This window comes from Tachypleus tridentatus, chromosome 8 (assembly GCF_004210375.1).
Source record: "Tachypleus tridentatus isolate NWPU-2018 chromosome 8, ASM421037v1, whole genome shotgun sequence".
In the NCBI taxonomy this organism is placed as follows: domain Eukaryota; kingdom Metazoa; phylum Arthropoda; class Merostomata; order Xiphosura; family Limulidae; genus Tachypleus; species Tachypleus tridentatus.
This window is the reverse complement of record NC_134832.1, coordinates 154,016,511-154,042,980: the sequence shown is the minus strand read 5'-3', so window position 1 is coordinate 154,042,980 and position 26,470 is coordinate 154,016,511. Positions and strand designations below refer to the sequence as shown.

The window sequence follows — 26,470 nt, the reverse complement described above, 5'->3', positions numbered from 1 at the left end:
TTTGGAACCACGTAGTCGAGATTAATGCTATGATTTCTCGACAACTGTCTGACCCTAACATTTACCAGACTGAAACGGTGCACAACTCTCGTTAAACATAAAGTGTTATAAGAATAAACATTAACATTCGGTTGAAACACTGCAGATTATGTTTAATGTTTTCACTTCACAAACTACAGATATTCTGTCAAGTGTCAGTTATAAATTTTTACAAATTTTGAAACATTTCCGATTTAAGTTAAAAATCTCTGAGTTACACAGGTATAATAGTTTACATTTAGAATGGTTTTGGATTTGCATAAATATCATTATTCTGTTATAACATATCTAAATATCACAAGCTACAACAATATCGATTCCGACTGAACTAATATGCTAAGTTAAATACCACATGAAAATGTCACTGATTTCTATGTTTTTACAGATATTATCGGATCAATTTCAACCTGCTAGTTTTATTGATTTATATATAAGTTTACATTAAACCGAAATTCCGATAAAAATCCATTTCAGTCATATTTATCTGACGAACGATTTGATACTAAATGTACGTTGAATGGTGTGATACTAAATATACGTTGAATGGTTTGATACTAAATGTACGTTGAACGGTCTGATACTAAATGTACGTTGAATGGTTTGATACTAAATGTGCGTTGTATGGTTTGATACTAAATGTACGTTCAAGGGTTTGATACTAAATGTACCTTCAATGGTTTGATACTAAATGTACGTTGAATGGTTTGATACTGAATGTACGTTGAGCGGTCTGATACCAAATGTACGTTGAACGACCTGATACTAAATGTACGTTGATTTGTTTCTTTCCATCCTTTATTCATCCCACTCGCATAGCGATGTATCTGAGAACTCACACAGCTAGAATCCTGGTCTCGATACCCTTGGTGAGCAGAGCACAGATATTCCATTGTGTAGATTTGTGCTTTACTAGAAAAAACAAGAAAAAACACTTAACTGAATATATATGCCTTTTCAGTCCAAGATTTTATTTGTATGTTATTAAGCTCGAAGCTATACAATGGGACCTATGATCTCTACCATCAGATATATAGAAAACAGTTTCCAGTGTTATAAGCCTTCAGACTAACAGCTGAGAAAATGGTGGACAAAGTGAAAGGAGTTAATAAAATATTTTGGTTGGTTTTATAATACAAGAAGCCACTTACGTTTGATTTAATGACATTTGTCTTTTTTCAGTAGATTGTTGATGTTATTTTAGTGAAAATACAAAATAGACAATTTATTCATCTCAGTGAACCCAATCCAGGACTTCAGCGTTTTTATCCACAAACTTATCACTCATCTAGCAAGGAACCAATAAGGTTGAGAAAGGTTGCTAATTCTATAGATGATATAACATAGTAAGAAACCTTTGGTGGTTAAAACTGTTTCATATCGTAAAGACTGATACACAATTAAAACCTTCACTTTAATCATACCAGAAGATTAAACAAAATCTTGTAAACGATAATTATTATGTATTAATATAGTTACATGGTTAAATTGTATATTAGATAAGGCAAACATAACGCAAGAGTGTAAAACCAAGAAGTTTACTGAAGTATATATACATGTGAAACCATTACATTGCGAAGCTAGTGTTTGAAGGACCCAATCTGTAATGTATCCCACTGTGTGTATATGTATAGACACGTATTTACACTGGTTTTAATGTAACTGTGTGCGAAACAATTTCGTCAACGTTAGATTCAATTTTTATTGCTCTCACGAAGTAATGCTTTTAAAACAACAAAGGTATTTTTATTTAAACGACAAGCTCAAACCTTTTAGTAATTTACAGTGTTCCGGATGTTTCCAGAAGTAAACTGAACGTAAGATCTCAACACCGTTTAATTAATAGAAACGTCATCCAAATACGAAGTTATAGCAGAGGGTGTAACAACACATCTGAACTGTCTCTTGTTACTAGTAACATGTTTCCTAGGGCATCTTGCCAACTTGCAGAATTATGTGGTTACTAAACTGATTCAAAACTGTGTTAATATTCAATGTGCATCTTGCTTATAGCGCCATCTGAAGTTCTTTATTGTTTAGAAAATAAAAGCATAAAATTAACAAGAGCTGAAGAGTCGTGTTTGTACAAATATTTTGTTTATTTTTTAAGTTTACGTGAAGCTTTTTAAGGGTTGCACGCCTTAGCCATAAATACTTTATATCACAAGGATGGCGGCTAATAAAGAATACAAACCGCTAACTCTCGAGCTACTCTTAATCAAAGAAAAGTGGGATTGACTGTCACATTATAACATGCCCACTTATGAAAGGGTGAACATATTCGAACTCACGCCACTCGTACTGTAAGTGGAAAGGTTTAAACAAACTGTGGTATTGATTAGCTTGTTCCTGCTAATCGTTTTATGTGATTCGAAACCTCTGGTATAAGACATGTAATAGGCACTGGTACATTGGAATTATCGGTGAAAGTTACTATACATTTATATTTGTCCATTTGTAAACTTATGTCGACCATTTTCTGGTTTGCCGATTGGATTGTGAATCTCAGGATTCGTGTTTACATCCCGTTGCTCCAAAAACACAATTCGTATACTTTGGGTGACAGACAATTACTGCTATTCAAATAAAATAGCACAGGACTTCACGGTAGGTTCTGTTGGCTAACAGTCTTCCCTGTTGTCTAACAATTCATCACAAACTAACGTATATGGCTCTTGTGTTGGTTAGTGCAACTACCGAGATAAAGAAACAAACACATCTATCTATCAGTAAGTTCGAAATATTTTTTGAAGTCAAAACCTAATTTATGCTTATGACTACTGAAGAAGTGAGAATACAAAAGTATTTAGTTACTATATCATTCATATGTTTAGTTATTATATCTTCCTCATGGTTACTTACTATATCTTCCTTATGGTTACTTACGATATCTTCCTTATCGTTAGTTACTATATCTTCCTTATGGTTAGTTACTATATCTACCTTATGTTTGGTTACTATATCTTATGGTGACTATATCTTCCTTATGGCTAGTTACTATACCTTCCTTATGTTTAGTTACTATATCTTCCGTATGTTTAATTACTATATCTTCCGTATGTTTAGTTACTATATCTTCCTTATGTTTAGTCACTATATAATACATATGTTTTGTTACTATATCTTCCTTATGGTTAGTATATCTTCCATATGCTTGGTTACTATATCTTCCTTATGGTAAGTTACTATATCTTCCTTATATTTAGTTACTATATTTTTCTTATGGTTAGTTACTATATCTTCCGTATGTTTAGTTACTATATCTTCCGTATGTTTAGTTACTATATCTTCCTTATGTTTAGTCACTATATAATACATATGTTTTGTTACTATATCTTCCTTATGGTTAGTATATCTTCCATATGCTTGGTTACTATATCTTCCTTATGGTAAGTTACTATATCTTCCTTATGGTAAGTTACTATATCTTCCTTATATTTAGTTACTATATTTTTCTTATGGTTAGTTACTATATCTACCTTATGTTTGGTTACTATATCTTATGGTGACTATATCTTCCTTATGGTTAGTTACTATACCTTCCTTATGTTTAGTTACTATATCTTCCGTATGTTTAGTTACTATATCTTCCTTATGTTTAGTCACTATATAATACATATGTTTTGTTACTATATCTTCCTTATGGTTAGTATATCTTCCATATGCTTGGTTACTATATCTTCCTTATGGTAAGTTACTATATCTTCCTTATATTTAGTTACTATATTTTTCTTATGGTTAGTTACTATATCTACCTTATGTTTGGTTACTATATCTTATGGTGACTATATCTTCCTTATGGTTAGTTACTATACCTTCCTTATGTTTAGTTACTATATCTTCCGTATGTTTAGTTACTATATCTTCCTTATGTTTAGTCACTATATAATACATATGTTTTGTTACTATATCTTCCTTATGGTTAGTATATCTTCCATATGCTTGGTTACTATATCTTCCTTATGGTAAGTTACTATATCTTCCTTATATTTAGTTACTATATTTTTCTCATGGTTAGTATATCTTCCTTATGGTTAGTTACTATATCTTCCTTATATTTAGTTACTATATTTTTCTTATGGTTAGTATATCTTCCTTATGGTTAGTTACTATATCTTCCTTATATTTAGTTACTATATTTTTCTTATGGTTAGTTACTATATCTTCCTTATGTTTAGTTACTATATCTTCCTTATGTTTAGTTACTATATTTTTCTTATGGTTGGTATATCTTCCTTATGGTTAGTTACTATATCTTCCTTATAGTTAGTTACTATATCTTCCTTATGGTTAGTTACTATATCTTCCTTATGGTTAGTTAGTATATCTTCCTTATGGTTAGTTACTATATCTTCCTTATGGTTAGTTACTATATCTTCCTTATGGTTAGTTAGTATATCTTCCTTATGGTTAGTTACTATATCTTCCTTATGGTTAGTTACTATATCTTCCTTATGGTTAGTTACTATATCTTCCTTATGGTTAGTTACTATATCTTCCTTATAGTTAGTTACTATATCTTCCTTATTGTTAGTATATCTTCCTTATGGTTAGTATATCTTCCTTATGTTTAATCACTGTTCTTCCATATATTGAGTTAAATAATTTCGTTTTACCACTAAGATGAGCAAGGAAATAAACAATTGTATTTATTGTAAACAATTTTCTATAAATGATTTAATTTGTGTTCGTATTAATTTTATGTAATAGAGTAACTATTTTTCATCTCTAGTAAGTAAAATCTGTACAACAGCTGTCGGGATAAAAATAGTATGTTCAGAGACGAGTGCTTAGAAGTGTGTGGTTGGAATGTAGTGTTTTTTTATGATTTATGTGGGCGCGGTATTAAAACTGAGAGTTATGAAACAGTGACGTAACACACGGATCACTTACGAATTGTTTACTAATTTGGTACGTTTGATCAGCCTGAAAAGGAGATACTTACATACTGTGTAATACGGGGACAAGAAACACGCTTAGGGTAAGATAGTAAGTTAAACATGATTACAGTAAACAGTAAGTTAAACATGTTTACAGTCAACAGTAAGTTAAACATGATTACAGTCAACAGTAAACTAAACATGATTACAGTAAACAGTAAGTTAAACATGATTACAGTAAACAGTAAGTTAAACATGATTACAGTCAACAGTAAACTAAACATGATTACAGTCAACAGCAAGATAAACACGATTACAGTCAACAATAAGTTAAACATGATTACAGTCAACAGTAAGTTAAACATCATTACAGTCAACAGTAAGCAAAACATGATTACAGTCAACAGTAAGCTAAACATGATTACAGTCAACAGCAAGCTAAACATGATTACAGTCAACAATATGTTAAACATGATTACAGTTAACAGTAAGCTAAACATGATTACAGTCAACAGTAAGCTAAACATGATTACAGTCAACAGCAAGATAAACATGATTACAGTCAACAGTAAGTTAAACATCATTACAGTCAACAGTAAGCTAAACATGATTACAGACAACAGTAAGTTAAACATGATTACAGTCAACAGTAAGCTAAACATGATTACAGTCAACAGTAAGCTAAACATGATTACAGTCAACAGCAAGCTAAACATCATTACAGACAACAGTAAGCTCAACATGATTACAGTCAACAGTAAGCTGAACATGATTACAGTCAACAGTAAGTTAAACATGATTACAGTCAACAGTAAGCTAAACATGATTACAGTCAACAGTAAGCTAAACATGATTACAGTCAACAGCAAGCTAAACATCATTACAGACAACAGTAAGCTCAACATGATTACAGTCAACAGTAAGCTGAACATGATTACAGTCAACAGTAAGTTAAACATGATTACAGTCAACAGTAAGCTAAACATGATTACAGTCAACAGTAAGCTAAACATGATTACAGTCAACAACAAGCTAAACATAATTACAGTCAACAATAAATTAAACATGATTACAGTCAACAATAAGTTAAACATGATTACAGTTAACAGTAGGCTAAACATGATTACAGTCAACAGTAAGCTAAACATGATTATAGTCAACAGCAAGATAAACATGATTACAGTCAACAGTAAGCTAAACATGATTACAGTCAACAGCAAGCTAAACATGATTACAGTCAACAGTAAGCTAAACATGATTACAGTCAACAGCAAGCTAAACATGATTACAGTCAACAATAAGTTAAACATGATTACAGTCAACAGGAAGTTAAACATCATTACAGTCAACAATAAGTTAAACATGATTACAGTCAACAGTAAGTTAAACATCATTACAGTCAACAGTAAGTTCAACATGATTACAGTCAACAGTAAGTTAAACATGATTACAGTCAACAGTAAGCTAAACATGATTACAGTCATCAGTAAGCAAAACATCATTACAGTCAACAATAAGTTAAAGATGATTACAGTCAACAGTAAGTTAAACATGATTACAGTCAACAGTAAGCTGAACATGATTACAGTCAACAGTAAGTTAAACAGCATTACAATCAACAGTAAGCTGAACATGATTCAAGTCAAAAGAATAGTATTTAAAAAAAGTAAGAAGTAAAACACAACAAACACAGTCTTACACACTAGTAACATACACACATAAATGGACAGCTAATCACCATAATAGATAGCATACATAGAAGTATAATTGTTATTAACTGCATGAAGATGCTAATCACCATAATAGATAGCATACATTGTAGTATAATTGTTATTAACTGCGTGAAGATGCTGATCACCATAATAGATAGCATACATTGTAGTATAATTGTTATTAACTGCGTGAAGATGCTTATCACCATAATAGATAGCATACATTGTAGTATAATTGTTATTAACTGCGTGAAAACGCTAATCACCACAATAGATAGCATACATAGCAGTATAATTGTTATTAACTGCGTGAAGATGCTAATCACCATAATAGATAGCATACTTTGTAGTATAATTGTTATTAACTGCGTGAAGATGCTAATCACCATAATAGATAGCATACATTGTAGTATAATTGTTATTAACTGCGTGAAGATGCTAATCACCATAATAGATAGCCTGCATAGCAGTATAATTGTTATTAACTGCGTGAAGATGCTAATCACCATAATAGATAGCATACATTGTAGTATAATTGTTATTAACTGCGTGAAGATGCTAATCACCATAATAGATAGCATACATTGTAGTATAATTGTTATTAACTGCGTGAAGATGCTAATCACCATAATAGATAGCATACATTGTAGTATAATTGTTATTAACTGCGTGAAGATGCTAATCACCATAATAGATAGCATACATAGTAGTATAATTGTTATTAACTGCGTGAAGATGCTAATCACCATAATAGATAGCATACATTGTAGTATAATTGTTATTAACTGCGTGAAGATGCTAATCACTATAATAGATAGCATACATAGCAGTATAATTGTTATTAACTGCGTGAAGATGCTAATCACCATAATAGATAGCATACATTGTAGTATAATTGTTATTAACTGCGTGAAGATGCTTATCACCATAATAGATAGCATACATTGTAGTATAATTGTTATTAACTGCGTGAAGACGCTAATCACCACAATAGATAGCATACATAGCAGTATAATAGTTATTAACTGCGTGAAGATGCTAATCACCATAATAGATAGCATACTTTGTAGTATAATTGTTATTAACTGCGTGAAGATGCTAATCACCATAATAGATAGCCTACATAGCAGTATAATTGTTATTAACTGCGTGAAGATGCTAATCACCATAATAGATAGCATACATTGTAGTATAATTGTTATTAACTGCATGAATATGCTAATCACCATAATAGATAGCATACATTGTAGTATAATTGTTATTAACTGCGTGAAGATGCTATTCACCATAATAGATAGCATACATTGTAGTATAATTGTAATTAACTGCGTGAAGATGCTAATCACCATAATAGATAGCATACATTGTAGTATAATTGTTATTAACTGCGTGAAGATGCTAATCACTATAATAGATAGCATACATAGCAGTATAATTGTTATTAACTGCGTGAAGATGCTAATAACCATAATAGATAGCATACATTGTAGTATAATTGTTATTAACTGCGTGAAGATGCTAATCACCATAATAGATAGCATACATTGTAGTATAATTGTTATTAACTGCGTGAAGATGCTAATCACCATAATAGATAGCATACATTGTAGTATAATTGTTATTAACTGCGTGAAGATGCTTATCACCATAATAGATAGCATACATTGTAGTATAATTGTTATTAACTGCGTGAAGACGCTAATCACCACAATAGATAGCATACATAGCAGTATAATTGTTATTAACTGCGTGAAGATGCTAATCACCATAATAGATAGCATACTTTGTAGTATAATTGTTATTAACTGCGTGAAGATGCTAATCACCATAATAGATAGCATACATTGTAGTATAATTGTTATTAACTGCGTGAAGATGCTAATCACCATAATAGATAGCCTGCATAGCAGTATAATTGTTATTAACTGTGTGAAGATGCTAATCACCATAATAGATAGCATACATTGTAGTATAATTGTTATTAACTGCGTGAAGATGCTTATCACCATAATAGATAGCATACATTGTAGTATAATTGTTATTAACTGCGTGAAGACGCTAATCACCACAATAGATAGCATACATAGCAGTATAATTGTTATTAACTGCGTGAAGATGCTAATCACCATAATAGATAGCATACTTTGTAGTATAATTGTTATTAACTGCGTGAAGATGCTAATCACCATAATAGATAGCATACATTGTAGTATAATTGTTATTAACTGCGTGAAGATGCTAATCACCATAATAGATAGCCTGCATAGCAGTATAATTGTTATTAACTGTGTGAAGATGCTAATCACCATAATAGATAGCATACATTGTAGTATAATTGTTATTAACTGCGTGAAGATGCTAATCACCATAATAGATAGCATACATTGTAGTATAATTGTTATTAACTGCGTGAAGATGCTTATCACCATAATAGATAGCATACATTGTAGTATAATTGTTATTAACTGCGTGAAGACGCTAATCACCACAATAGATAGCATACATAGCAGTATAATAGTTATTAACTGCGTGAAGATGCTAATCACCATAATAGATAGCATACTTTGTAGTATAATTGTTATTAACTGCCTGAATATGCTAATCACCATAATAGATAGCATACATTGTAGTATAATTGTTATTAACTGCGTGAAGATGCTAATCACCATAATAGATAGCATACATTGTAGTATAATTGTTATTAACTGCGTGAAGATGCTAATCACTATAATAGATAGCATACATAGCAGTATAATTGTTATTAACTGCGTGAAGATGCTAATCACCATAATAGATAGCATACATTGTAGTATAATTGTTATTAACTGCGTGAAGATGCTTATCACCATAATAGATAGCATACATTGTAGTATAATTGTTATTAACTGCGTGAAGACGCTAATCACCACAATAGATAGCATACATAGCAGTATAATAGTTATTAACTGCGTGAAGATGCTAATCACCATAATATATAGCATACTTTGTAGTATAATTGTTATTAACTGCCTGAATATGCTAATCACCATAATAGATAGCATACATTGTAGTATAATTGTTATTAACTGCGTGAAGATGCTAATCACCATAATAGATAGCCTACATAGCAGTATAATTGTTATTAACTGCGTGAAGATGCTAATCACCATAATAGATAGCATACATTGTAGTATAATTGTTATTAACTGCGTGAATATGCTAATCACCATAATAGATAGCATACATTGTAGTATAATTGTTATTAACTGCGTGAAGATGCTATTCACCATAATAGATAGCATACATTGTAGTATAATTGTAATTAACTGCGTGAAGATGCTAATCACCATAATAGATAGCATACATTGTAGTATAATTGTTATTAACTGCGTGAAGATGCTAATCACTATAATAGATAGCATACATAGCAGTATAATTGTTATTAACTGCGTGAAGATGCTAATAACCATAATAGATAGCATACATTGTAGTATAATTGTTATTAACTGCGTGAAGATGCTAATCACCATAATAGATAGCATACATTGTAGTATAATTGTTATTAACTGCGTGAAGATGCTAATCACCATAATAGATAGCATACATTGTAGTATAATTGTTATTAACTGCGGGAAGATGCTAATCACCATAATAGATAGCATAGATTGTAGTATAATTGTTATTAACTGCGTGAAGATGCTATTCACCATAATAGATAGCATACATTGTAGTATAATTGTTATTAACTGCGTGAAGATGCTAATCACCATAATAGATAGCATATATTCTAGTATAATTGTTATTAACTGCGTGAAGATGCTAATCACCATAATAGATAGCATAGATTGTAGTATAATTGTTATTAACTGCGTGAATATGCTAATCACCATAATAGATAGCATACATTGTAGTATAATTGTTATTAACTGCGTGAATATGCTAATCGCCATAATAGATAGCATACATTGTAGTATAATTGTTATTAACTGCGTGAAGATGCTAATCGCCATAATAGATAGCATACATAGCAGTATAATTGTTATTAACTGCGTGAAGATGGCCATGAACACTATTTCAACTTCTCAGTGTTGAAAGAAATCATCTTAGTTTTAAGATTTGTGTGTAGGGATACATGAGTAAACCTTGAAGTATATGCAAAAGAAAGAGAGAATACAGGGGTAAACTTTAGGGTACTGACGAAGGGTAAATATGATATGCTGGTAACTTCTAGGGCAATGATTGATGTAAAGATACATTTTGAATTATTGGTAAAGAGAAAATGAGATGTATGTTTAAAATCTGGGATGTTGGAGAAGGAAAAATGTAAAAAGTATAATCTAAAAGTTGTTATAAAGTACTTTCAACAAGTATAGGGATTGTGCGGAGGGGATACAGTCAAACTAAACCTGAGATATAAACCATGTAATGGAGATAATATAGTCAAACTAAACCTGAGATATAAGCCATGTAATGGAGATAATATAGTCAAACTTAACCTGAGATATAAACCATGTAATGGAGGTAATATAGTCAAACTAAACCTGAAATATAAACCATGTAATAAAGGTAATACAGTCAAACTAAACCTGAGATATAAGCCATGTAATGGAGGTAATATAGTCAAACTAAACCTGAGATATAAGCCATGTAATGGAGGTAATATAGTGAAACTAAACCTGAGATATAAACCATGTAATGGAGGTAATATAGTCAAACTAAGCCTGAGATATAAGCCATGTAATGGAGGTAATATAGTGAAACTAATCCTGAGATATAAGCCATGTAATTGAGGTAATATAGTCAAACGAAACCTGAGATATAAACCATGTAATGGAGGTAATATAGTGAAACTAAATTTGAGATATAAGCCATGTAATGGAGGTAATACAGTCAAACTAAACCTGAGATATATACCATGTAATGGAGGTAATATAGTCAAACTAAACCTTAGATATAAACCATGTAATGGAGGTAATACAGTCAAACTAAACCTGAGATATATACCATGTAATGGAGGTAATATAGTCAAACTAAACCTGAGATATAAACCATGTAATGGAGGTAATACATCAAACCAAACTTGAGATATAAATCATGTGACGGAAGTTATATAACAACGAGTAACAAGAAATAAATAATACTCTCTTATGTAACCATTATTAACAAGAAATATTATGTCATTGTAAGAACCATTATTATGATATGTAAATAACACTAATAAGTGTATGACATATTTTTGTTTTAAAAAAGTTAAATCTACATCTATTGGTGCTATACCCAGAAATGTTAATTTTAAACGTTTGTTCATTATGTAGTTAATGGTTACATACATTATTAAACTAGACAGTATTTGTCGTTTGATATATTTTACAACCAAGTGAGTACAGTTTGTTTTAAATCACTGACAAATATTTTGTATCTCGATAAAAAAAACGTTGTTTATTCACCTATTTTTCCATAATCTGTAACATACTCTGTGTACAACCACCAGTTAAAGATATTCTTTTTAAATAATCCTCATTTATAGATACCCTCAATATAAATATTATAGTACCCTTTGTTGTATTTCCGTGTAACTTCGATATCGGTATGGAGTTCATTAGGTCCATGCGAGGGTGCATTCAAAGTTTCAGTTTTTTGATTTTCATGTGCATTGTTTATCTATTCTTCGGCCCCCCATAAGTGGATCTTCACTGAACTTGAAATGAATATTCATTTGGGAAGATAAATGTAAATTTGTTGTTTTAAATTTTGTTTCCCAATTTTTATTAACGTTTTTCTTTTCTAACAATTAAATGAAAGGCAAGCAACTTCTCATATCCAAAAATAGCCTTTCGTTAATTATTAATTTACATAAATAGCGTAAGTAATACGTAAATAAACCATTTGTTGGTTACATTAGTAAGTGTTCATCATTAGTTCATACTTTCAATAGTTTTACACTCATCTAGGCTCGGCATGGCCTAGCGCGTAAGGCGCTCGAGTCGTAATCCGCGGGTTCGCGCCCGCGTCGCGCTGAACATGCTCGCCCTCCTAGCCGTGGGGGTGTATAATGTGACGGTCAATCCCACTATTTGTTGGTAAAGAATAGCCCAAGAGTTGGCGGTGGGTGGTGATGACTAGCTGCCTTCCCTCTAGTCTTACACTGCTAAATTAGGGACGGCTAGCACAGATAGCCCTCGAGTAGCTTTGTGCGAAATTTCCAAACAAATACACTCATCTAATTTTTTTAGAAAACAGCTTTAAGTATTCACATGGATAATATTTTAACTCAGATTTTGTTGCCAATGTTACATGTTAATCTTTAAGTGTTCACATGGATAATATTTTTATTAACTTAGATTTTGTTGCCAATGTTACATGTTAATCTTTAAGTGTTCACATGGATAATATTTTTATTAACTTAGATTTTGTTGCCAATGTTACATGTTAATCTTTAAGTGTTCACATGGATAATATTTTTATTAACTTAGCTTTTGTTGCCAATGTTACATGTTAAATCTTGAAAGCAGTCAAGGGTGATTTTATTATTAGGTTGTGTTTTGAAATAATGTAGTCGGTTTTAAATAAATTTGAACATTCGATAAAATTCCAAACCTATAGTAAACTCTAAAACCACATAACTAGCAGATGTGTATTTTAGAATACTTTCTACTGAAAAACAATTTTCTTATGAAAAAAGGTATGAGTTATTTTTTGTTTAGATTCACTCATTTTCTCCTTTCAGAATCATAACTAATAACCATTATGATGATGAGAAACCCTCTTGAAGTAAAATGTATTCTAAAGACAGCTGGTGTGGATATTAAAATTTTAATTAAAGTACAGTATCGAGCAACTTTTCTTCGGCCATCTTCGGGTCAACAAAGATAATTAACAAATATCTTACATCGGAATGTCACTACACCAGACTATCTTACATCTTATCACACTTTGCTAGACTATCTTACATCTTATCACACTTTGCTAGACTATCTTACATCTTATCACACTTCGCTAGACTATCTTACATCTTATCTCTACTTCAAAAGACTATCTTACATCTTACCACTACCTCACCACACTATCTTACATCTCGTCACCACTTCATTAAACTATTTTACATCTTATCACCACTTCACAAGACTATCTTACATCTTATGACCATTCAATAGACTATCTTACATCTTTTCACACTTTGCTAGACTATCTTACATCTTATCACACTTCGTTAGACTATCTTACATCTTATCTATACTTCAAAAGACTATCTCACATCTTATCACTACCTCACCACACTATCTTATCATCTTATGACCACTTGCCTAAACTATCTTACATCTTACCACTACTCACCACAATTATCTTACATCTTATCACCACTTGCCTAAACTATCTTACATCTTACAACGACTTCACTACATTATTTTTACATTTGACCATGACTTCATAAGACTATCTTACATCTCGTCACCACTTCATTAAACTATTTTACATCTTATCACCACTTCACAAGACTATCTTACATCTTATGACCATTCAATAGACTATCTTACATCTTTTCACACTTTGCTAGACTATCTTACATCTTATCACACTTCGTTAGACTATCTTACATCTTATCTATACTTCAAAAGACTATCTCACATCTTATCACTACCTCACCACACTATCTTACATCTTATGACCACTTGCCTAAACTATCTTACATCTTACCACTACCTCACCACACTATCTTACATCTTATCACCACTTGCCTAAACTATCTTACATCTTACAACGACTTCACTACATTATTTTACATTTGACCATGACTTCATAAGACTATCTTACATCTCGTCACCACTTCATTAAACTATTTTACATCTTATCACCACTTCACAAGACTATCTTACATCTTATGACCATTCAATGGACTAGCTTACATCTTTTTCACACTTTGCGGACTATCTTACATCTTATCACACTTTGCTGGACTATCTTACAACTTATCACACTTCGTTGGACTATCTTACATCTTATCTATACTTCAAAAGACTATCTCACATCTTATCACTACCTCACCACACTATCTTACATCTTATCACCACTTGCCTAAACTATCTTACATCTTACCACTACCTCACCACACTATCTTACATCTTATCACCACTTGCCTAAACTATCTTACATCTTACAACGACTTCACTACATTATTTTACATTTGACCATGACTTCCTAAGACTATCTTACATCTCGTCACCACTTCATTAAACTATTTTACATCTTATCACCACTTCACAAGACTATCTTACATCTTATGACCATTCAATAGACTAGCTTACATCTTTTCACACTTTGCCAGACTATCTTACATCTTATCACACTTTGCTAGACTATCTTACAACTTATCACACTTCGTTAGACTATCTTACATCTTATCTATACTTCAAAAGACTATCTCACATCTTATCACTACCTCACCACACTATCTTACATCTTATCACCACTTGCCTAAACTATCTTACATCTTACAACGACTTCACTACATTATTTTACATTTGACCATGACTTCATAAGACTATCTTACATCTCGTCTTCATTAAACTATTTTACATCTTATCACAACTTCACCGGACTATCTTACATCTTATCACCACTCAAAAGACTATCTTACATCTTATCACACTTTGCCAGACTATCTTACATCTTATCACACTTTGCTAGACTATCTTACATCTTATCACACTTTGCTAGACTATCTTACATCTTATCTCTACTTCAAAATACTATCTCACATCTTATCACCACTCAATAGACTATTTTACATCTTTTCACCACTTCAAAAGGTTATCTTACATTTTATCACACTTTGCTAGACTATTTTACATCTTATCATCACACTATCTTATCACCACTTAATTATATATATTACATCTAATCACTACATCTATAGCGACCAATTTGGGTTTACACTCACCATTATACCGGTACAAATTGTTGACGATACATATCTATGGAACAGATATTTAATTTTACCAACCCTGTTAATTCGATACACCCTAACATTAAGTTCATATGTGAACACAAAAAAGTTAACCAAATAACATTTCTCAGTTCGAGATTACAAGAACCGATATACAACCATGAAAAACACAAACATATGAAGCAGGGAAACAAATATAAACAAACGCAAAATCAATGAAGCTCTCCTTGTACAATAGCTCATACCAAACTCGAGCCAATGTAAAGGAACACCTTTACACCCATTTGATTAATCAATTAACCTCTGTAATCTCGTGTCCGTTCACACTCTCTTCTCCAAACGTGTTTGTGACTGATTAAACAATGTGTTAATACAGGGTGGTTTTAGCTTTACTATCACTGGACTCTTCCTTCAAACTAACGAAAGGTGTCCACATGCTCAGGAGTTACTACGTAAAGTGTTTATGTGTCCACATGCTTAGCAGTTACTACTTAAAGTGTTTATGTGTCCACACGCTTAGCAGTTACTACCTAAAGTGTTTATGTGTCCACACGCTCAGTAGTTACTACCTAAAGTGTTTATGTGTCCACATGCTCAGCAGTTACTACCTAAAGTGTTTATGTGTCCACATGCTCAGCAGTTACTACCTAAAGTATGTATGTGTCCACATGCTCAGCAGTTACTACCTAATGTGTTTATGTGTCCACATGCTCAGCAGTTACTACCTAAAGTGTTTATGTGTCCACATGCTCAGCAGTTACTACCTAAAGTGTTTATGTGTCCACATGCTCAGCAGTTACTACCTAAAGTGTTTATGTGTCCACATGCTCAGCAGTTACTACCTAAAGTGTTTATGTGTGCTATTAGTTTGAGAATAATATTAATTTTTCGCATTACTTTCTTAAATCTGTTGTATGTACAGTAATAAAATACTAAGGGTTAGAGAATAGATTGGATACATTACAGTATTTCTAATTCGATAATTTGTTACAGTGTGTCTAATTTGATAATGTGTTACAGTATGTCTAATTCGATAAGTTATACTGTATGTCTAAATTAAGAAAGTTTTATATTTTTATGAGAAGTGTTTATTGTAGGTAAAATCGTCTACAGATTGTTTGTTCTGATTTTAGTAAGAAGTGTACTACGTTAGTAAAAATCTTCTACTGATTGTGGATTGTGTCCAGAGTAAAACCAAAATATATTATAATTTTTTATTTTAGTTTAAACTGTTTTAATCTGTAACAATGTTACATTTCGTTCGTTTGTCATTGTGTTGTTCTATAGAGAAGAAACCAGATACAAAACTTGATTATAGACGACTTGTAAAATAAAAGTGTAACTCAACAGAGGTAAATTTTATTTTAAAATACCACAGTTTGTTCATGTAACGACATTCTGACACAAAAGTAGTCCCAAGATCTAGTTATCTTCTATGAATAAGTAAGAAACGTAGTTTGAAATGTCAAATTTCAAACTTAACTAAACAACTGCTCTAATGATTGATGTTCTAGAGATCTCATTTAATTAAATGTTCAATTTGTATTTGGTCGTTCGAACAGACCTATTTAGTTGAAATTACTTTGAACTTGAGTCAGTAAACGTCACTTTACGGTTAAGTATTATTGTAAAAATATGGAAATCTTTTAATCTCTAAAAACTTAAATCACTAAATTATACTAATGAAAACGAAAATTAGCATCCTTGTTAAATATTTACTTCGTATAATACCAGATAGGCTTAGCTAATAAATGAGGACATACAGTTATGTTATAAAATATTTACTGTTTATTATAGTAGATAGGCTTAGCTAATAAATGAAGTTATTTGTTATTAAGAAACCAAGGATGGAAAAGAGTGGTAAGACAGTATCCATGATATCCGAAACTAATTGGATTTTGAATTATATAGGAGTGTGTTCTATTACCTAAGAAAAGGAATTTGTTTTACCATAAATAAAGGGAAAAGACACATGAATATTGTAATGTATACATTCACGAACAATTCTCTAATTTGTATGAAACTTTGAAGTAATAAACAATTGCTTACTTCTCTGTAATATTCAGAAGATAAATTAGAACTAGTTAATAAGTATATATTAAAACACGTCAGGTACAAAACGAGACAATGGGCTGTCTGTGCGCTACCTTGCAACGGGTATTAAAATCCAGTGTTTGGCGGTGTAAGTCAAGATATGAGCCACTTAGAGTACAACTCAGTATCGTTACTTACGATAAAATTATTCAACATTATCCAACATTAGTGAGGGTTCCAACGCATTTGTTTGTGAGTCAAGGGTAAGAGATAACTTATAATTGGATACAATTTTTTTTGTAGGGGAACCCACTTTTAAGGAAACCAAGTTTCGTGATAATTTGAGTTGGAAGTAATAAGAACTTTATTAAAAATGTACAACCTTGTGTCCTTATAAGTTGTTTACTTGTTTTTATAAGGCTTTTTGTCTTTTTTTGTTACTATGAACCTAAAAACCAAAACAAATTTACTTTTATTGCGTAAGTTACAAAAAACCGAAATACTATTTTACAGCCTGGATTTTCGAACCATCCTCAAACGTGATATCAAAAACATTAGAGACATTACATTTAAAAACACTGTCAAACTTCTTTATTATTAAAGAAAATAATCTCATTTATTAAAAAGAAAACTCAGCAGAGAGAGTTTGTTACTATCGTCTCAATAAAACATTTATCTTCAAATACAGAAAAACGACCGAGAAATCATATTTGTTTTTATTAGTTAACGATCTAGAACTACGTATAGAAGTCGGTCATAGCGATCTGAGAAGTTTGGTCATATTCCTACTAAATAAATAACGCACGTGTTGATGTTGTGAATTTATTAGAATTAGTTTGCAGTGTAGTTTTCTATTTATTTATACATCAGAAATGAATACTTTGTAGATTATTAGGTATAAAAAAACAATAGAAGTTATTTAAACATGACCTATTTAACGTTAAGCGTTTTAAAGTACCCAGTTTTACAACTTTTATGTGGTCAAGGTTGTGATGTGGTCCAGTAATTTAGATTTTATATTGCAAAGACTGGCTCTAAACTGGATATATAGTCTATGTTTAACTCATTTAATTCTCTGGGTGAGATACTAGTATTATATTATTTAATACAGGATATCAAGGGTAACTAATGACTGTTTTAACTCATTTAATTCTCTGGGTGAGATACTAGTATTATATTATTTAATACAGGATATCAAGGGTAACTAATGACTGTTTTAACTCATTTAATTCTCTGGGTGAGATACTGGTATTATATTATTTAATACAAGATATTAAGGATAACTAATGACTGTTTTAAGTGTCTCTGAAAAGACGTACGATACATAGACTATTGACTATGTTAACATGAGTTTTTACTTACAAGTTTTGTACATAAGAGTTGAAGAAAGAAGATAAGGTATTTATATGAGAAATGTGCTGATTTAATTATTGAAGTGGTAGATTTCTCATGCAATAGTTGAAGTAATAGAGTTATAATGTAACACTTGAGGTTTAAGAGTATTAATGTAACACTCGAGGTTTAAGAGTACTAATGTAACACTCGGGATTTAAAAGTAGTAATGTAACAGTTGAGGTTTAAGAGTAGTAATATAACACTTGGTGTTTAAAAGTAGTAATGTAACACTTGGTGTTCAAAAGTAGTAATGCAACACTTAGTGTTTAAAAGTACTTATGCAACACTTAGTGTTTAAAAGTACTTATGCAACACTTGGAGCTTAAGAGTACTAATGTAACACTTGGGGATTAAAAGTACTTACGTAACACTAGAGATTTAAAAGTAGTAATGTAACACTTGGGGATTAAGAGTACTTATGTAACACTTGGGTTTTAAGAGTACTTACGTAACACTAGAGTTTTAAAAGTACGTACGTAACACTTGGGGTTTAAGAATACTTATGTAACACTGGAGTTTTTAAAAATACATACGTAACACTTAATGTAGAATAATACTCATAAAACATGTGAAGTAGAAGTGTAATTATGTAATGTTTGAAGGGATATTTATGTATAAAAGTAATTATTTATTATAATAAAAAAACTACCACGTCAGTTAGTGAACATTTGTCTTCATGTATAATACCGTTATAATTCTGGTATTTTTTTGAAAATATAACCACAGAAAAACAGAGACATTACAGTTATTGTTGTTACTGATCCTGATTAGAAATAAAGTATTTGAGACACTGCACTAATTCTTACTTCAGTGCTAATGACTCACTTGTTTTAGAAGCCTGGAAGCTATCATCTCTTGCCAACCGAACAATCTGTGTGGAAAGTTTCGACTTGGGAAGAATGCTCAGGTCCATGTTAATTCTCTCGACAGCATAGTGGAAAGCTTCAGACAGGTCGCTATCTTCATTCTCGAATAATCCCACTGAAAAGAAGTTTTATTTATCAGTCTTTAAGAAATCAACTGGATACGACTTTAGAAACAGGGCGAATTAAACTAATATTTAAGGCACGTCTAAGGAGAAAGTATGAATTAAATTAATGTTGGAGACACATCTAAGGAGACAGTATAAATTAAACTAATACTCAAAATACGTTTAAGAATACAATACAAGTTAGACTAATGTTTAAGACATATCTAAGGAGACAGTACAAACTAGACTACTGTTTAAGACACATCTAAAGAGATAGTATAAATACAAGTAATGTTGAAGACAAGTCTAAGTAGACAGTACAAATTAGGCTGATGTTTAAGACACGTGTAAGGAGACAGTACAAATTAGACTAATGTGTAAGACTCGTCTATAGAGATAGTACAAACTAGACTACTGTTTAAGGCATGTCTATAGAGACAGTATAAATTAGACTTATGTTTAAGACACGTCTAATGATGCAGTACGAATTAAATTAATGTTCAAAATACGATTGAGGAGACAGTACAAATTAGACTAATGTTTAAGACATATCTAAGACGACAATACAAATTAAATTATTATTAAAGATACATCTAAGGAGACAGTAAATTGCACTGATGTTTAAGACATGACTTCAAAAACATTTGAAATTAAATATGACTTTTTCAGCAAACATTACACAGAGTTGTGCACTTTTTCCTCGGTATATATGTATATTTATATTTTTGGTTGCAACATCTAAGGTTTATTTACTTTAACAATACTGAAACAATAGGAATTCAATTATAACACTCCAAGAAAACAGTAAGTCTGCAGCTTTGAAGAGGTGTTCAAGAACTGCTGTTGTAACCAATAGCTTATATAAATATTGTTCCGTCAATTGCTGTGCTTTGTCTATCACAGTCGAACTAATGAGGCGTCTCCTTGACAATAGATATATAACGAAAAATTATTAGGTTGGAATACTTGCATTATGAAATTTTATAATTCTTGAAAATGCATAAAGAACTAGATAAATAACAGAATGTTAATAGACCTAACACTAATGAATTATACTAACAGTATAATTAATTGTTATCATATTTCGCAAGCTTATAAAAGGCTTTCAATCAATACCTAAACCACAATGTTAAACAGCAGATAGCTGTGTTCTCCTTAAAACTAAACTGTAAGTTTCTCACATTTCAAAAGCATTGTCATCGTTATGATTACTCTGTATGTACGAAGGGTACAACACACGGATATTATCAAATGTCAGTAAACATAAATAAGTTATATGTGAATTCAATTTGGTGGTGCTGAAGTCGGATATAAAGATTTTTTTTTATAAATGTAATTTTGCGATTTGTTTTCTTTATATCGAAATGATTGAGAACATATAGCTGTGACTTGGAATTTATTGAAATAGCCGTATGATGAGTCTTCGATTGTATGAAATGTAATATACAAAGTACAACATTATAAAGGAAACGGAAACCCAGAGTTAACCATTCTAGGAGATAACTACTTGATATAGTAGAAGCTATGGTGTACGTGTATTTGTTGAGTAATACATATTGGATAACCATAATAGCAGAGTGTTACATAAGAGGTATTAAACTAGGTAGTAACAACGGCTTATACTTGTTTGTTCTAAAATAGACTTTGGACAAATATAGTAACGTTAAAAATGTAAGCTATTCTGATATAATATAACAGTTCTTAGAAATTTATGTTACGTTTGAGTAATAAATATGGTAAATATAACTCGGTACAGGTAATAATAATAACAGTGTCATATTCACGATGTGATATTCTGGTATCCAGATCCGTAACAAAACTCATGGTCGTTATTATACTGTGAACTAACTGTTATTACACTATCAATGTAACTACCAGACTTCTGTAGTTCATTACACTATCAGTGTAACTACCAGACTTCTGTAGTTCATTACACTATCAATGTAACTACCAGACTTCTGTAGTTCATTACACTATCAATGTAACTACCAGACTTCTGTAGTTCATTACACTATCAATGTAACTACCAGATTCCTGTAGTTCATTACACTATCAATATAACTGTCAGACCTTTGTAGTTTATTAAACTAGTAAAAGCAGCCGTCAGACTCCTATAGTTCATTACACAGTCGCAGTAACTGTCGACTTCTGTAGTTTATTACACTAGTAAAAGCAGCCGTCAGACTTCTGTAGGTCATTACACTGTTACAGTAACTGTCAGACCTTTGTAGTTAATTACAGTAGTAAAGCAGCAGTCCCCACTCATGTCTCATTCATCTAGACAACTTCTACTCAATCATGTACTATTGGTTTTTGTGTCTTATTTTCACGGGCTATTTTGACCTTTTCTTATTATTTATAGTAGACCACTGAAAAATGGTTTTATTGTTCCATTAATGTTACTTTCAACCACAATACAATTTACTTTTCTTTTTAATTTATAACTAAAATCTTTACACTGTTTTATTTTTCATCTCCTATATGTACATTGTAATATGTACCATATAAGGCATTACACAGGTGAACTTGACAAGAATCGTTTTACTTTGACAATAAACTCAAAGTTTAACAACCAACCAAGTCCTAATACTCATTTCTATGCTGTTACTGTTTTGACATGGGTAGAAATACGTTATGTACTATTTAGCAAAAGTCTCTGTTTTATGAACATTGTTGTCTATCATATATAAATATAGAGTAAATACTTATGAGTTAGAAAAGGTTATAAACTGGTGAAAATAATAAAAAGATTATAACTTTAATAAGTTATATTTTATTGTATCTAGAGCTGTTTAGAAAGACGGACAAACTCGAAACGATGGTGTAACCGTACGATGTAAAATGACACTATGAAGGTCACCTGGGTTTCTAGAAACTGTTTTTATACAGTTTTCAAGCTGCTGTAGTATGCAACAGGTAGGAAATGTCATGTAAAAAGTTCTTAGAGGTGGTTAGCTGTAAAAATGGTCAAAAGAAACTGCACTAAAGTGTTGTTAAAAAGTAATATAAACACTTTCCGCTCACAACAAACATTCAGCGGTTGTTGACACTACACACGGCAATGAGACAGTAAATAAAAACTGAAAAGGACCAATTGTGTACTTACTTAAAAACACAGAAACTTTTTATTTTCCTTCACAAATACATCAATAGGTTAAGTTCATAAACTAGACTGAAGGTAGTTTATCACCCACAACACAAAAGCGAATAAATGGATCAAAGTAGTTAGTAATACATTGCTTACATCTCCTATGAATTACTATCTGATTAGCAAAGAAAGAATAGTAATAACATTGAGATTACAAGAAGAACTGGGTAAGGAATAGTTATAACACTGAGATTACAAGAAAAACTGGTTGAGGAATAGTAATAACACTGATATTACAAGAAGAACTGGGTAAGGAATAGTAATAACACTGAGATTAAAAAAAGAACTGGGTATAGAATAATAACAACACTCAGATTAGAAGAAGAACTAAATAAAGAACGGTAATAGCCTTGAAAATTACAACAACAACTATATAATAAATAGTAATAACACTGAGATTACATAAAAAACTGGATAAAAAATGGTTATAACACTTACACCAGAAGAAGATCTAAATAAGGAAAAGTAGCAACACTGACATTACAAAAAAAATTAGTTACTTAATATTAATGACACTAAAATTATAATAAGAACTATATAAGGAAGATTAATAACACCGATATTAAAACAAGAACTGAAAAAGAAATAGTAACAACACTGATATTGCAAGAAAAACTGAATAACGAATAGTAATGACCCTGAGATGAGACGAACTAAATAAGGAATAGAAATAACACTGAGAGTAAAACAAGAACAGGATACGGAATGATAACAACAGTGATATTACGAGACGAACTAAATAAAGAATACAAATAACTATGACAGTAGAACAAGAACTGGATAAAGAATAATAACAACAGTGCTATTACAAGAAGAAATAATCAAGGAACATAAATAACTCTGACAGTAGAACAAGAACTGGAAAAGGAATAATAACAACAGTGATATAATAAGAAAAAAAAATCAGGAATAGAAATAACTCTGACAGTAGAACAAGAACTGGAGAAGGAATAATAACAACAGTAATATTATATGAAGAACTAACTAAGAAATAGAAATAACTCTGACAGTAGAACAAGAACTGGATAAGGAATAATAACAAAAATGATATTACAAGAAGAACTAAATTATGAATAGAAATAACACTGATAGTAGAACAAAAACAGGATAAGGAATAATAACAACGGTGATTTATAATAAAAACTAAATAAGGAATACAAATAACTCTGACAGTAGAACAAGAACTGGATAACGAATAATAACAACAGTGATATTATAAGAAGAACTAAATAAGGAATAGAAATTACTCTGACGGTAGAACAAGAACTGGATAAGGAATAATAACAACGGTGATCTTACAAGAAGAAATAATTAAGGTATAAAAATAACACTGATAGTAAAACAAGAACTGGATACGGAATAATAACAACGGTGATATTACAAAAAGAACAAATTAACATATAGAAATAACACTCATTGTAAAACAAGAACAGGATAAGAAATAATAACAACAGTGATATTACAAGAAGAAATAATCAACAAACATAAATAACTCTGACAGTAGAACAAGAACTGGAAAAGGAATAATAACAACAGTGATATAATAAAAAAAAATCAGGAATAGAAATAACTCTGACAGTAGAACAAGAACTGGATAAGGAATAATAACAACAGTAATATTATATGAAGAACTAACTAAGAAATAGAAATAACTCTGACAGTAGAACAAGAACTGGATAAGGAATAATAACAAAAATGATATTACAAGAAGTACTAAATTATGAATAGAAATAACACTGATAGTAGAACAAAAACAGGATAAGGAATAATAACAACGGTGATATTATAAGAAAAACTAAATAAGGAATACAAATAACTCTGACAGTAGAACAAGAACTGGATAACGAATAATAACAACAGTGATATTATAAGAAGAACTAAATAAGGAATAGAAATTACTCTGACGGTAAAACAAGAACTGGATAAGGAATAATAACAACGGTGATCTTACAAGAAGAAATAATTAAGGTATAGAAATAACACTGATAGTAAAACAAGAACTGAATACGGAAAAATAACAACGGTGATATTACAAAAAGAACTAATTAACATATAGAAATAACACTCATTGTAAAACAAGAACAGGATAAGAAATATAAACAACAGTGATATTACAAGAAGAAATAATCAACGAACATAAATAACTCTGACAGTAGAACAAGAACTGGAAAAGGAATAATAACAACAGTGATAATATATGAAGAACTAACGAAGGAATAGAAATAACTCTGATAATAGAACAAGAACTGGATAAGGAATAATAACAACAGTGATATAATAAAAAAAATTCAGGAATAGAAATAACTCTGACAGTAGAACAAGAACTGGATAAGGAATAATAACAACAGTAATATTATATGAAGAACTAACTAAGAAATAGAAATAACTCTGACAGTAGAACAAGAACTGGATAAGGAATAATAACAAAAATGATATTACAAGAAGTACTAAATTATGAATAGAAATAACACTAATAGTAGAACAAAAACAGGATAAGAAATAATAACAACAGTGATATTACAAGAAGAACTAAATTAAAAATAGAAATAACACTCACAGTAGAACAAGAACTGGATAAGGAATAATAACAACGGTGATATTACAACAAAAACTAATTAAGGTATAGAAATAACACTGATAGCAGAATAAGAAATGGATAAGGAATAATAACATCAATGATATTAAAAGAAAAAATAATAAATAAAAATTGGAAATAACTCTGATGGTAAAACAAAAACTGAGTAAGGAATAATAACAACAGTGATATTAACAGAAAAACTTAAAAAAGAAATAGAACCAACTCTGACAGTAGAACAAGAACTGGATAAGGAATAATAACAACAGTGATATTACAAGAAAAACTAAATAAGGAACAGAAATAACTCTGAAAGTAAAACAAGAACTGGGTAAGGAATAATAACAACGGTGATCTTACAACAAGAAATAATTAAGGTACAGAAATAACACTGATAGTAGAAAAAGATCTGGATAAGGAATAATAACAACATTAATATTAATAAAAGAACTAAATTAGGAATAGAAATATCACTGAGAGTAGAACAAGAATTGGAGAAAGAATAATAACAACGGTGATATTATAAGAAGAACTAAATAAGGAATAGAAATTACTCTGACGGTAGAACAAGAACTGGATAAGGAATAATAACAACGGTGATCTTACAAGAAGAAATAATTAAGGTATAAAAATAACACTGATAGTAAAACAAGAACTGGATACGGAATAATAACAACGGTGATATTACAAAAAGAACTAATTAACATATAGAAATAACACTCATTGTAAAACAAGAACAGGATAAGAAATAATAACAACAGTGATATTACAAGAAGAAATAATCAACGAACATAAAT

At 30.8% G+C, this 26,470-nt stretch overlaps 1 pseudogene across 1 annotated transcript in view; it reads right to left on the bottom strand.

Moving 5' to 3' along the window:
* LOC143223780 (glutamate receptor ionotropic, kainate 2-like) overlaps nt 1-26,470 on the bottom strand; it is a 157,530-nt pseudogene that overhangs the window by 106,339 nt on the left and 24,721 nt on the right. The window contains exon 2 of the transcript XR_013013073.1: nt 19,806-19,961. The product of XR_013013073.1 is annotated as a glutamate receptor ionotropic, kainate 2-like (transcript). The remainder of the gene's footprint in view (nt 1-19,805; nt 19,962-26,470) is intronic.